The 14813-nt window shown below is 34.2% G+C and overlaps 1 long non-coding RNA gene across 1 annotated transcript; it reads left to right on the plus strand.

The window, feature by feature from the left end:
* Positions 1-10499: 10499 nt before the first annotated feature.
* LOC112625433 lies at positions 10500-14609 on the plus strand. The gene is made up of 3 exons (XR_003119590.1): positions 10500-10610; positions 11645-11713; positions 12831-14609. It is a non-coding gene; the product is annotated as an uncharacterized LOC112625433 (long non-coding RNA).
* The last annotated feature ends 204 nt before the right edge of the window (positions 14610-14813 follow it).

Below are 14813 nucleotides of genomic sequence, written 5' to 3' on the forward strand. Positions count from 1 at the left end.
ATATTATAATTACTAATACATAAAAACTACTTATAGTTTATATAAATTTGTTATATGTACATGTATATTATAATAACTAATACCTATAAACTATTTACAGTTATAACATACATATTTTTATAACTAACAAATATAAACTACTTATTGTCAAAACTGTTTTTAACTATTAAAAGATAAAGCACACAGATATGTTTTCTTTACTAGATATTCCCAGAAGCACTCATAAAACTCAGGATTTTCATATAGCAGTGATGACAGACTTGCTATTTTTATTATTCCCATTTTACAGATTAAGAGCACAAGGCTCATATTAGTGTTAGTTATCCATGTCATAGAGCCAATTCCCAGATATTTTTTTCCACTTGCTTTGTCATGAAGAATGAGAAGTAGAATCAGCATCAAGTTTGTGCTAAGCAAGTACGATAATAAGAAAGCACAGCAAATGCTGACTAGCCTGTAAAAATATTTTTGCTTTTAGGCTACCCAAAAAAGATAAGATATATGAGGCGATCAAAGTGAATGATTATATAAACAAGAAGAATTAGAATATAAATAAGCCAGGAAATATAAGAATAAGCCAAAACACACACACACACACACACACACACACACACACACCTATTTCTTTATTTAAACCTAAATGGAGACAAATTCATTCTATCTATTTTGCTACCTCAATAGAGATAAATATCTTCTCTAAGAAAAATCCCACTTAATTTAATTTGTATCACATTATCTAATAAATAACATATTACTAAAACAGAGACCAACCAAAAGCGTTTTACTCTTTTTTTTTTTTTTTTTTCTGGAGATTTTTTGCTCTTGTTGCCCAAGTTGGAGTGCAATGGCATGATTCCAGCTCACTGCAACCTCCACCTCCCAGGTTCAAGCAATTCTCCTGCCTCAGCCTCCCAAGTAGCTGGGCTTACAGGCATGCACCACCATGCCTGGCTAATTTTTGTATTTTTTTTTTAGTAGACACGGGATTTCACCATGTTGGTCAGGTTGGTCTCGAACACCTGACCTCAAGTGATCCACCTGCCTCAGCCTCCCAAAGTGCTGGGATTACAGGTGTGAGCCATCATGCCCAGCATCATTTATTTTCATATAAAATACAAGGTCGAGTATGTTGAGATATTAGTTACAGTATATTTTGCTCAGTATTGCTTGAGAGTTGGATTATTTTATTGTTGTAGAGAATAGCTTCTAGATTATGAGAAAATTAAATAAGATAAACTGGAGAGACACTCAGCAGCAAACTTGGTATGTAAGTATATATGTAAATATGTATCTATCTATTTATCTATCTTATCTATCTATCTATCTATCTATCTATCTATCTATCTATCTATCTATCCATCTCCTTTTCCTTCATTTATGTCTGGATCTGTACCAAACACCAGGCAGTAGAGTTAGGAGAAGTAATGGAAAAACCCATGGGTGACATCACCAACTAAAACAGTGACAAATAATCATCATAAAACCCAGAATACAAGAGTAATTGTCCTAATCCCTGGCAGCATGGGGCCAGTACCAGCTGGAGTTAATGGCAAAGATAAAAGGAAGATAAAAGGAAGTATTGTAAGATCTTGCTATCAATAAACTACAACAAGAAATTATCAATAATTCTCACCTCTAAAAGAAAAAGACACTTACCCTGAAGAAAAACAATTGGAACAAAATAAAAATTAATCAGCGAATCAAATAATCAGAGACAAGAAAGATAATTTTTAGAGAATAATTTTTAGAAAAAAAATAATTTGAAGGTACATAAAATCAAATAGAAGTGGTACGAACTAGGGTAAGAGATATAGAGTATAAAAATAAGAATATGAAACAGAAATTGAGAGATTAAAAACATCTAAAAAATTTCTAAATGTAGAACTTTAGGCAAAGAATAGTAATACTCAATGTACTGGTTATTTCTAAGAACAAAAATCAAAATAAAAATAATTATTTGAGCATGCAAGTAAAAGAATAAGAAGTTTATATTGATAATAGACTTCTTGATAGCAACATTTTATACAGGATGATAATAAAGAAATGGTTTAATGATTTTGAAAGAGAGAACACAGTAGAGAGATGAGATTTTATTCATCCAAACTATAAGTCTTGTCTAAGGAATGCAGAACATCATGAACATTTATGATTTGATTTTAAAAAACATTATTCTTATTATTGCTTTTTAAGAAATGACCTACTTACTGACAAGACAAACAACACGTGACGCTTCTGGATAAGGATTACATGTGTTTAATTTTATAATTAAGAACGAGTAATGGAGATTAAAGTGACAAAACATGATGCTATTAAGTGTGTTAAACATGAAGAAATAAGAAGAAAAAGAAAGTAGATGAATCTTAATGAATATCTCAGGAGTATCTAACTGCCACTAAAGATATATCAAATTAAAGTAAATGTTAAGCAAAAAGAGAGAAGAAAGGAAAGAGAGTTTACTAGAGAACAGTATTATTACTCATTGAAGAAATCAATAGACAGTATTAAAATACAATGGGAAACTCGTGTGTTTCATTATCTTAGTATAAGAATAATAAGAATAATCATAGAAAAATTTATAAATACTAAATGAGTATATCCTGCCCCTCAAATTAAAGTGCAAATACAGGCAAGATTTTATATAAATTGTTTATATAGCAAAAACTTAGATAACAAAATTTAACACCGGCATAACAGGTATATCAAAGACACAAATGGGCTTAACTCACCTTTAAATGGAGTATTTTTAGATTGGCTAATGAAACAGAATCCAATCTATTCTGTGTGCAAGAAGCACACTAAACAAGGCAATTCAAAATGGTTTAATGTAAAAAGAAGAGCAAAGATAGATCTCGTATGATAGCAAGATCCTGAAATAGTTGTCAGAATTTTGCTATGAGACAAGATAGAATTTAGGACAAAATAAATTTAACAGGATAAGGAAGGGAAATTTATTCTACAGAAGGCTTCATGCTTCATTCTACATTAAAAATAAAATATACATTAATAACATGGTTCAAATTATAATTTTCATAAAGCAGAAATAACAGAAGTTGAAAGAAGAAATAGACATTAAAACTGGAGATTTTAACATAGTTTATTAATTGGTAAATCCTTGAAGAATGCAAATAAGCCTCACTTTCAGTAATTTAAAAAAATTACCACAGATACTGACGATGACTCTCTCCTTGATCAAACTTTAGTCAGATTTTTTAGCTCTCCTCTCAACTAGATCTCCACCTAGGCCCCTGTCTTTGCCTGGTCTCCGTAGCTCACTTTTAACAAGAATCCTGCTAAGTCCATATAGAGAGAATCTCCCACTTTTGATATCTGATCACTCTGACCTGCCTTCAGCAAGAATCCTGTTAATTTGGTTTAGCAAGATTTCCCCTACTTTCGATGTATCCTCATAGTAATTTTCCATCCACTGACCCCCTCACACTGCTCTTTTGCTATAAATTTCCATTTGTGCCTGTATTTGGAATTGAGCTCATTTCTATATTAAAGTATCTCTTCCTGGGTCACAATAATTTCTGAATAAAATCTTTCTTTACTGCTTTAATTATCCTCTGGCTCTGGATGTCCTTGACATTACTCTTTGAAGAATCAATTTAGGGGAAAAGAATAAATGCAAGAAGACAATGTCAGAGACCATTATCCACATACAGAATGGAGATAATGATGATGGTGATGTCTTGGATAGTGATTGCAATGGACTGCATGGCTGTTGCCACCCTGTCCCCACAACTTATAGGTTGAAATCCTGACCCTTTATATGATGGTATTAGGAGGTAAAACTTTTGGGAGGTGGTTACATCATGAGGTTGGATCCCTTCTAAATGGAACTAGTTCCCTTATATAAGGGACACAAGAGACTTCTCTCACTCTCTGCCATGTGGATACAAGAAGAAAATGGTAGTCTGCAACTTAGAAGAGAGATATCACTAAAATCTGGTCACTCTGGTACCATGGTCTCAGACTTCCAGCTTTTAGAACTGCGAAAAATTGATTTCTGCTGTTTCTAAGCCACCTAGTCTATGGGTCTTTGTGATAGCAGCCAGAATTGACTAAAACAGTAAGAGTAGCAATGGTGATGGAAAGAGTGAATGCATTTGAGATATACTTTGAATAAAGAAATAACAGGACTATCAGTCCTGTGGGTGTTTGGCATGAGAGAAATGCAAGATGGTAATTAAACAACTTTGTGTCTAAGTCTGAAGATTGGAGAACAGTCAAAGGTAAAAGTAAAACTATGGGAGTTACTGACACTTAAGAACCTTTGAAAGGAATGATTTATTTTTGTTGTTAAATCATCAAGGAAGAGTTGAAACAGACAATATAAATTAATGCCAAATGAGCTGAAAAAATAAATGTGTTGAAATTGAGTTGGGAATAAATAGCTGAGGTGGCAAGAAGAAAAGAAAGGTTGGCATATTTTTAAAGAAATCTATAATGAATAATATTTTGAAGAGGAAGAAGTTGTCAACAATTTGAAATGCTACTGAGACTTCGGGAAATATGAATGGTGCCCATGTAGAAGTTGTTGATGGTCATTAAAACAACACTCCCTTTAGCATTATGAATAAGAAACTAGATTAGAATGAAACAAATGGATTCTTAATTCCAGAATTGTGGAGAAATAGAAAATTGAAAAGCTCATTGGAAACACAAGAAATACAACATGAACTATAATAACCATCCCTTTCAATATATATTAGAGAATTTCAGGTTCAGGCCATGATAAAGTAGCACAAACTCACACCCTGAAGTTGGCTATAAAAACTGGGCAAAATATGTTAGACAACTATTGGAAGACACTGCAGAACAATCAATCTATACAGAGCTTGAGAGGGATTATTATTAAAAAGAAATAATTACAGACTATAAATTACATTCACTCAGATGTTTTTCCTCTAACAACATTTCTCAAATACTAATGTGAAGAAAGAAAGCATACACAGAAAGTGAAGTTTTACTGTGTTGAGGTGACAGAGGTGACAGAGATTAGAGTTCAGAGTATTCAGTGTATATGGGGCTCATGAGACAAATTTCCAAGAAGGAGGTAACCACACAGAGAGAGCCTGAATATCTGGATACAAATGCCCTTTAAGTGTGGCTGGTATCCAAGATATATATGCACAAGGTGAGACTTCAAGAAGCCTAGCAGAAATCAACAAATGGGAGGTTGGAGTGCTGAGTTTAGATTTCAGCTAGTGGTTTAGAGAAGAAAGAGGTTGTGGTTCAAGCACTGGTAATTATAGAGGATGAGATGGGAGTGAGAAACTATATGGCTAAATGTGGTCATTGTTCAGGTTTTAGCTTTCATGCAGGGTGCTATATGCTGGTTGCCTCCAACACTGTAAAAGTTATTATTTAATTACCTACATATAAAAGATGACCATGAATAGGCATAAGATGAAAGTATGTCATTAATCAAAATAATGATTCATTCAATTCTCTATAATTGAGATTCAATTAAAAAGAATATTATTCATCACATTCACAAAATAAATGAGAAAAATCACATCATTTCAGCAGATGCACATACATAAGATCTGTATCCTAACAGATATTGATACAAATAAGTATTTGATAAAATTCATCATTAATTTATTATATATATATACATACTTTTATTAAACTAGGATTTAAAAGGCACTCATTAAGTTGATAAAGTGTATCTTTTGAAATCCTATAAACAATAGCTTATGACATAATAATGTAGAAATGTTAGAAGACCTGTTTTTAAACCTGGGAACAAGAAGAGATTCTCTGTTATTTTCCTATGCTACTGTAACAAATTGCCACAAAATGGGTAGCTTAAAGCAACACAGACATTTTCTCTTACAGTTCTGAAGGCCAGAAATTCATAATCAGCATCAGTAGTCTAAAACCAAGGTGTGATCAGCATTCTATTTTTTCCAGAGAACTCACGAGAGAGTAATTCTAGAAATTACTCCAGAAACGCAGCTTCTAGAACTACATTTCTTGGCTCAGTGGCCCCTTCTTCTATCTTCAAAGACAGCAGCATACAATTTTCAAATATTTCTCCACTTCCATGATCACACAACCTAGATTCTGTGTCAAATCTTTCTTTCCATCACTCTTATAAGGACACTTATGGCATTTAGAGACCATCAAGATAATCCATGACAATATTCCATCACAAAATTCTTCACTTAATCACATCTGCAAGTCTCTTTGCCATAAAAGATTACATTTACAGGTACTAGGGATTAAGACCTGACATCTCTTGAGGCCATTATTCAGCCTAACACAGATGTCCTCCCTTGCTGCTTGTTTTACACATTGTACTTTTCTGAATACTTTTGAGAAAGTTTGCTCTAAAGAAGAAAATATAAGTAGTTCTAGATTTGTGAGACATGTAGACTGCGGAGAATTACTATTTTTCCTTCCTTCCTTTCTTTTCTTCCTTCCTTTTCTTCCTTTCTTCCTTTCTTTCCTTTTGAGACGGAATCTGGCTCTGTCACCCAGGCTGGAGTGCAGTGGCGAAATCTCTGCTCCCTGCAAGCTCCGCCTCCCGGGTTCCCGCCATTCTCCTGCCTCAGCCTCCAGAGTAGCTAGGACTACAGGCGCCGCACCACGCCCGGCTAATTTTTTTGTATTTTTAGTAGAGACGGGGTTTCACCGTGTTAGCCAGGATGGTCTCGATCTCCTAACCTTGTGATCCGCCTGCCTGGGCCTCCCAAAGTGCTGGGATTACAGTCGTGAGCCACCGCACTCGACCGAGAATTACTGTTTTTCTAATGTGATATATAAAAGCACATTTATGTGACAATAGCAATAATAGAGAAGATAAATGAAAGTTATGCAGAAGGGAGAAGATTTGACAATAGCGACCATGAAAGTCCTGCAGGAGAAAAGTTTGGATGGGATACTGAATAAATTGCAATATTACTTTTTGATGCATATGTTCGCACCATTTTTTCACAATGCTTCTTAGATTGCTCTGTATTTCTTTCCCATCAATATATATTAATTTTGACTGAAAATGATTGACTGGGATGAAAGAAAATGAAAAAGAAAACACAGAACAAGGAATTCTCAATTATATAAATATAATATTATATTTAGGAAACCATGAATAAAAGAAGGCATGTGGACCAGGTGCAGTGGCTCACACCTGTAATCCCAGCACCTTGGGAGGCCAAGGTAGGAAGATTAACAAGTCAGGAGATTGAGAGCATCCTGGCTAACACGGTGAAATCCTGTCTCTACTAAAAATACAAAAATATTAGCCGGGTGTGGTGGGTGTCTGTAGTCCCAGCTAAATTAGGAGGCTGAGACAGGAGAATGGCCTGAACTCAGGAGGCTGAGTTTGCAGTGAGCCGAGATTGTCTCACTGTACTTCAGCCTGGGCAATAAAGTGAGATTCTGTCTCAAAAAATAAAATAAAATAAATAATAATAATAATAATAAAATAAAATAAAAAAGAAGAAGGCATACTTGATAAAAAGGTATCCATATATCAGATAAGAAGCTGTAAAATTTATGTGCTGTCTACTTCTGGAATTTCCACCATACAGGAATAATCATGTTGTAGGAGTTCACTTAAAGGATAGAACTTGTACTTGGTTATTTATGTACACAATCTCTGCCTAACTTGCTTTTGGTGGATCGTATTGTGTAGTTTCAATGTGGCCATTATTGTATTTTATGAACACATGCAACAAAGTAATATATCTTTACATAATGTCTACATCTCTACTTTAATTTAAACCGTAAAGGCTCAAAAATGCTAAATTACAAAATAGAGAAACATGTGTTAAACACAGATTAATATAATTTAAATAATATTATATATGATAAAATTTTGTAAAACTTAACCATGAAGATGGATAGATGAGAAAGATAGAAACCTAGAATACTATACTAGAAAATCTGGAAACATAGTAGAGACGAGTTCAATCATTTGATTCTGTATAAGAGGTCATCAAACTACAAACCACAGAGCTAATCAGGCTACTGATTCATTTTGGTAAACAAAGTTTTATTAGAATAAAATGACATCCTTTCATTTTACTTATTGTCTACGGCTACTTATGCACTGTGACAGAGTATTGGTACTTGTGACAGAGATCACACAGCACATACATTCTAAAATACTTAATAGTTCGCCCTTCACAGAAAGGTTTTGAGAGCTACTGCTCTAGGAAATCTCAGGTTCAATGTCAGTCATGAATCTTTGCAAAGCGTAGCCATGTTTGAAATCCTTTTCAATGACAATAATTGTTACTGCCTCTAGACAGAAGAGTTCAATTATTTTAAGGTTTCATTATTAGCAATGGTTCATTTAATTAAGTCATAGTTGTTACTTCAAGTATAATTAATTAGTGAAGGTATATTGCTTTTATGGGATATAATTAATAGGAAAATAGGTTACTGCTCTCTAGCATAGTTATAATTTAAATGCTGTGGCTTTATAGAATTTAAAGGTAGAGTCTATTTATTATTAATTATGCCTCCCATCATCTAGCTCATGTGAGGTAGCTCTGGAATAGCACATTATTTATGTTTGCTTATAATTTATTTTAGATATAATGGTTGGTTAGAAGGAGTTCATGGTGAAGAAGGTAGAAGTCACAAAAACATGCCTGATTGTGATGGAGAACATGAATCCCTGTATTTATTCATTTAATAAATTATGTTGTCATTTAAGCAAATAAAAATAGTTTTTACTCTGAGAATTGATATAAAAATATGTTATATAATTAATCATATCCTTCTGAATAAAATGGATGAAAGTATAGTTTGCATTATAAGCATTAATTCATTAAAATTTACCCTGAACATTGTTATTTGGTTTTATTAGCAAGAAATATAGCACTCAGAATGGCATTAAATACATGTGAAGAACTCTAGATCATAAAGAACCTAAAATACAGAATTTTCAGCATTATTATAATCTATTTAATTGCACATTCAGGTTTATTTGTTATTGAAACTTAGTCACTTCATTTTGGGAGTTTTCCATAGATTCTGTGTTTGCACAAGTTTGTTTATGGTAAAGTGCAAAGTATTTTAGTAAAAGGGATTTGAGCCACAGATGACAAATAATTACAGGAACACATAACATAAACTACATTTGGACTTTAAAGCAGGTTTAGATTATATTACTTTTGTTATTATTCTTTGTTTCCAAAAGGGAATGATGGGTTATAGATATATGCCCAAATATTTAGGTGAAACACTACAAAAGAAAAGTGAAGATACCTTTTATCTAAGGGCCAAAGTAGAAAGTAGCACTCATAAAATATACTCTGTTTTGTGTAATAAGTGAATGGAATCTTTGAACAATTTTTTGCTGGGTTTAATTGTTTAGGAAACTTTTCTAATTGGCAATTACTTCACAGAAAACTTGATCCAGACCTATATGTGGAACTTCCCTTTATATTAACTTGCTGAAATTATTAAAGTTAAAAGCCTGTTTTTCCAGGTTAGTATTCTCAAGACCTACAAAGAACAGTCACTCTGAAGCAATCAGTTGATTACCCTCATGATGCCTGCATATGTTTATTTCATGTCAGACACACCTGAGGTCTGTAATTTAATACATAAACAGTGCGACCATGGAAGAAATGAAGTTGGCTTGCGGTGTTCCTATGGCAGCATCAACACTGCTTCAAGTGCACCATGAGCATGAGCACTGCCAAGAAAATATATTGGCTCTCAACTCTCAGAATACTGCCATACCTAGAACTTTTGGCCTTGCCAGCCACTGGACAGTAAGAGACGGTAACACATCACAGCAGATACTGTTTCCTTAGGCAATGGAATTACATCAGAAAAACTAAGCTGAGAGATAACAAAACAATTTTGAAATGTCAGGAGACTAAATCAATTCATTCATAAGTTACTAATTTCACATGTCCATGGTGTTGCTTATGATTCTACTCATGGGTCATTGTCACCTTTATACCAGGATCTAGGGGACAAAGCAGCGACTCCAGAACATTGAAAGTCACTGTAGTCAAAGAAAAAAGAATGTTGTCAGGCACACTCTGAAATTTTGCCTCTAGAAGGAAACAGACACTTTAGTCTACTAACATTTCAATAAGCAAAGGGAAATCACATGCTATAAGTGAATTCAGCAGGGCAGTGAGCTGTATCCTACCATATGTATGAAGAACCCAAAAAATACGTAAGCAATCCTAATGTTTATCACCTTATATTTATCCATGCATGCTATTGTGGTCACTTTCACTGTAAAAGTAGTCATTGCAGAATCATCACTAGGATCTCACTGTATTAGGGTAATTAATACTAGTTTCTGAATCAAACTGCAAATAGCAGTGACTTAACACAATTTGTTTTTTCTTCTCATTCATATCACAGTTCAGTAGAGGATTAACTTTCTGAAATTCCTTAAAGGTTTTCACTAAATCCTCTGCATTTAGTATAAAGAGGAGTATGAGAAGCATCGCATGAGGTATCTTATAGCTCGGTCTAAAAGTGGCAAATATAACTTCTACCTACATTTCATTCACAAGTGAAATGGTCTCATCTTACCTGCAATTGAGGCTGAAAAATGCAGCATTTCCGTATGGTCTGAAGAAGGAAATAATGTTATCATCTCACCAATCTCTGTCAAGGTCAGTCCTTCTGATGCCAAAGTATCCACTTTAATATTCCTCCCATTATAAAACACACCGACTTCTCCTCTCAAAATGAAAAAATGCAGAGTTCTTTCAAGGTCTGGCATCCAGCTGAAAATTTAGTATCTCTGGCCACTCATAATTCTCCCTGTGAAGTCCAGATAAGGTCCTCATTTCTCAGTAAAATCTAAACTTAAAAGACTAAATATGTGTCCTGTGTACAAATATGCAATGGTGAAGTGGGAACAAGGTGGCAGCAATAAATACATCTCTATCACCACAGTCATTTGTTCTTGACTATTTGCAAATGATTTCAGGAAGACATGGTGAAGCATCCTTCACTGTGAGTGGCAGAAATCCTCTGATTAAGACCTTATTCTCCTCTCTGAGAGGAATTATCTTATCCCATGTGCACTGCAATCTCATTTCCTACCCTCTGGAGGAGTACATAAACTTTTCCTACATAAATAATGGCCACATTTTTGTACTGATACATTGTAAGTTCTAAGACGTGTATTTTTTTTTTTTTTTAAAGAGGAATTAAAATAGAAAAGCATATATCTAAAAGTTGTTCCTCAGGATATATCTGCATATATTTTCTACTCTTGTCATTTTAAATAAAAATACAGTGGTCCCTTGATATCCTCAAGAGATTGGTTCCAGGACTCCAGAGGATACCAAAATCAGCACATATTCAAGTAACCTTGTGGATCCAGAGTATACAAAAAGTCAGTCCTCCATATCTGCGGGTTTTTCATCCTGTGAATACTGTATTTTGATCCACATTTCAATGCAGATGCAGATTTTTTTAATTAAAAACATTTCTATATAAGGAGATGCACACAGCTTAAGCTCATGTTCAAGTATCAACCATACTGATTTTTAAAATTTCTATACAATATAATTTAAATAACATAATTATGTGAACTGCATGTCATTAATTACATACACTAAGAGGTGGCATAACGATGTGTTTAAATTCCAAGAAATGATCGCTAGCTAATTTAATTCTCATCTCTTCTCTGCCACAGACAAGCTGTAAAGTCTTGAGCAAAATCACGAGTATCTGTCCCTAACTTACTCATCTTAAGAAGGACCCAGTAAGTAGCAATTATCTTTCAGTGTTCTTATGAAGAGTAAATAACCTATGCATATCAATGCTTAGAACAGAGACTACCATGCGGTATTGCGTCTGGAGTTGGTTCCTGCCGGTGGGTGTGTAGTCTCGCTGACTTCAAGAATGGAGCCACGGACCTTCGCGGTGAGTGTTACAGATCTTAAAGATCGCATGGAGCCGAAGAGTGACCAATAGCAACGTTTGTTGTGAGAGCAAAAGGACACAGCTCCCACAGCATGGAAGGGGACCTGAGCAGGTTGCTGCTGCTGACTGGGGGGTGGCCAGCTTTTATTCCCTTATTGGCCCTGCCCATGTTCTGTTTTTGTCCTATCAGAGTGCCCTTTTTTTCAATCCTTCCTGTGAGTGGCTACTTTTAAGATCCTGCTGATTGGTGTGTTTTATAGAGTGCCAGTTGGTGCATTTTACAATCCTCTGGCTAGCTACAGAGTGCTGATTGGTGTGTTTTATAATCCTCTTGCTAGACAAAAAAGTTATCCAAGTCCCTGCTCCTCCTAGGAAGTCAAGCTGGCTTCACCTCTCAGTATATTCTGAATAAGTTTACCTATTAAATATGTGATATGAATTAATCAAGCACAGAAAAAGTTACTAGTGACAAGGAAAAGGAGAAAATATGTGTTCAATATTATTTTGCAAACAATTTACAAATATGCTTCACCTGTGAGTTTCTTCTTAGTACCTCAGAAACTATAACACCATGGAAAATTTTGGATAGTTTAGGGAAGTGCTTTATTTGATAATGTGAAAAATAAGGTGATTGTGATAAAGCAACTTGGGAAAAAAGAAATGACATGAATCTTGAGGACACGTACTCTCTGAGAACTTTCATGTCTAGAAAAGAGCAAGCTAAAAATCTGGAAGCGTATTTGTTGAGAGGCAAGTTTCAATTGGTCTCATGTATTTCTGTGCATCTTACAAAGAGAGAGGCACTGGCTTCACATTTACTACAGGTTTTCCTTTTTAAAGATCTTTATATAGTGGATAGCCCTGGAAGATCAGGATATTGTTTATTTATGGATGAGAGAACAGATTTGCTTATTTTCAAGTAAAACGAAGAGAGTGTTTTCCTCCACATCAGACAGGAGACATCAGACAGGTATGCTTACTGCTCATTTATTAAAGATTCATGTTGCCTTTACTTGGAGTTCTTCATCTGTGACACAAACTGTGTGTAGCATCAAGTTGAACCTCTTGGCATCATCTCCGGTAAACTTGAGGGAAAATAGGAACCAGAGCAAACGTGAAGCTCGTGCAACTCTGTGCTGTGCTGCAAATAATGGAAGTCTTTCTGTCTCTGACCAAAGAGTTACGAGTCTTCTGCCAACATCCATAAAACTGAAGCAGGCTAACCTGTAAGCTTAGATCCTTCACAGTTCTTGACAATAGTCCCTTAAAACTGTCTGCAGATGCACATCCCTTGGAAAAATTTTATGCATCCTTTTAAGAATAATTAATGTTCTAGTTAATGACAACTGTATGATAGGATAGATCACTTCAAGCTTCTTCCCAGATTACTATAACTTTTAGGGAAATAATGTATATGCCATTTTTTCTAAGGTTATCTAGCCATTTTCAGTATGGAAAACAATATTATGTAAGATAAACTGAGCACATTTTTTCACTTCGTTTTTGTTTTTCAAAACAATTTTATTGCTTTTGTTAATGCCTCAGTCATCAATACTGCTTGGCATAAGAGCCGAGTTTGAAGAATTATCATGTTGCAAATGTATTTTGCTCATTTATTTCAAATTAGTAGACAGAATTGAAAGGTGGAAAATTATAGAAAAATCTCAGTTGATCATACTTGGAATTTGGTTATGTAATATGGGGAATACAAAGGTTGATATACTAGTGAGAATATTCACTCTTGGAACCATTAGATGCTATCATGACATTAGCACAGAAGACAAATTCATAATGTTGCAGTGAGGTAAGGAAATAAAACATGTAAGTCTTTGAAAACCACACTATGAGAGCCCTTGCAGGCTGAAAATTAGACGCTAAAGTATTTTTTTGTTCCTTTTGGAGAATAAGAGAAGCGTGCTCCTCAATGTGTTGTTGAGAAAAATATATAGTTTGATACACTTGTCAATATTGCTAACTCAAAAATGATGAGTATAAGGAGTGACCCTTATTGTAGTCTTATATTTCTCTCCAACGATTAAGAGAGTTGGTTGGGCTATTTTTATCCATGAGTTCACCCCAGGTCCCAGGTGATTTTCATCTTGTTTCTCTTCATAATCCTATCTTAGTGTTTCATCCTCATGGCTAAGTTCAGCAATACTTCTGCATTCCAGCCAGGGGAAATGTGTAAGAAGAGATGAAAAACAATCAGCTTTGTCTTTATGGAGATTAACTTAAATTTATGCTCATAATAAAATTCATGTTATACTTCATCAAAATTAATCACTGGTAAGACTATAGAAGGTAATCTCTTGCACGTGGTCGTATGTGCTTAGGATTCTACTACTAAACAAAATGAAAGACTGCATTATACGGACAATTAGTGGTCTCTAGTACAAATAAATTACCAGGTAATTTCCAATTCCCAATATTGGAAAAAAAAAAAGTTTATTTCCTACTGCACTATCAAATTGGAAAGGTCAATACAGGTATTCAATAATAGTAAAAATATGAATAACAATCATATGTATCACAATAGAATCATTTTAAAAGATGTATATTTAAAACATGATTTTGCATTATATTTCCCCTGGCAGAAAATAATAAATTGGAGAAAAATCACATTTGATTGTTGTCAGTTACATGGATGTTTAAAATTTGTACCACTGAACACTTTTTAAAGATAAACTAATTGATGCCTATGGAAAATAAATAAATCTTTAGTTATTTTGGTAAATTTATTTTACAGTTTCATTCCTTTTCAACTTAAGCTAGGTAAGAGGTACTATATTCTCTCCTGATGTAAATGTTTATGATCATTGAAACTCCATCTGGAGAAAATAAGGACACTTTTAATTTAAATCACATTTGAAGAAGGTAATGTATAAATTTATTCAAAACTGTTTTTTAAGTGAAAATGGGAAGGTCCTATCTAAAAAGAA

Source organism: Theropithecus gelada, chromosome 5 (assembly GCF_003255815.1).
Source record: "Theropithecus gelada isolate Dixy chromosome 5, Tgel_1.0, whole genome shotgun sequence".
In the NCBI taxonomy this organism is placed as follows: Eukaryota; Metazoa; Chordata; class Mammalia; order Primates; family Cercopithecidae; genus Theropithecus; species Theropithecus gelada.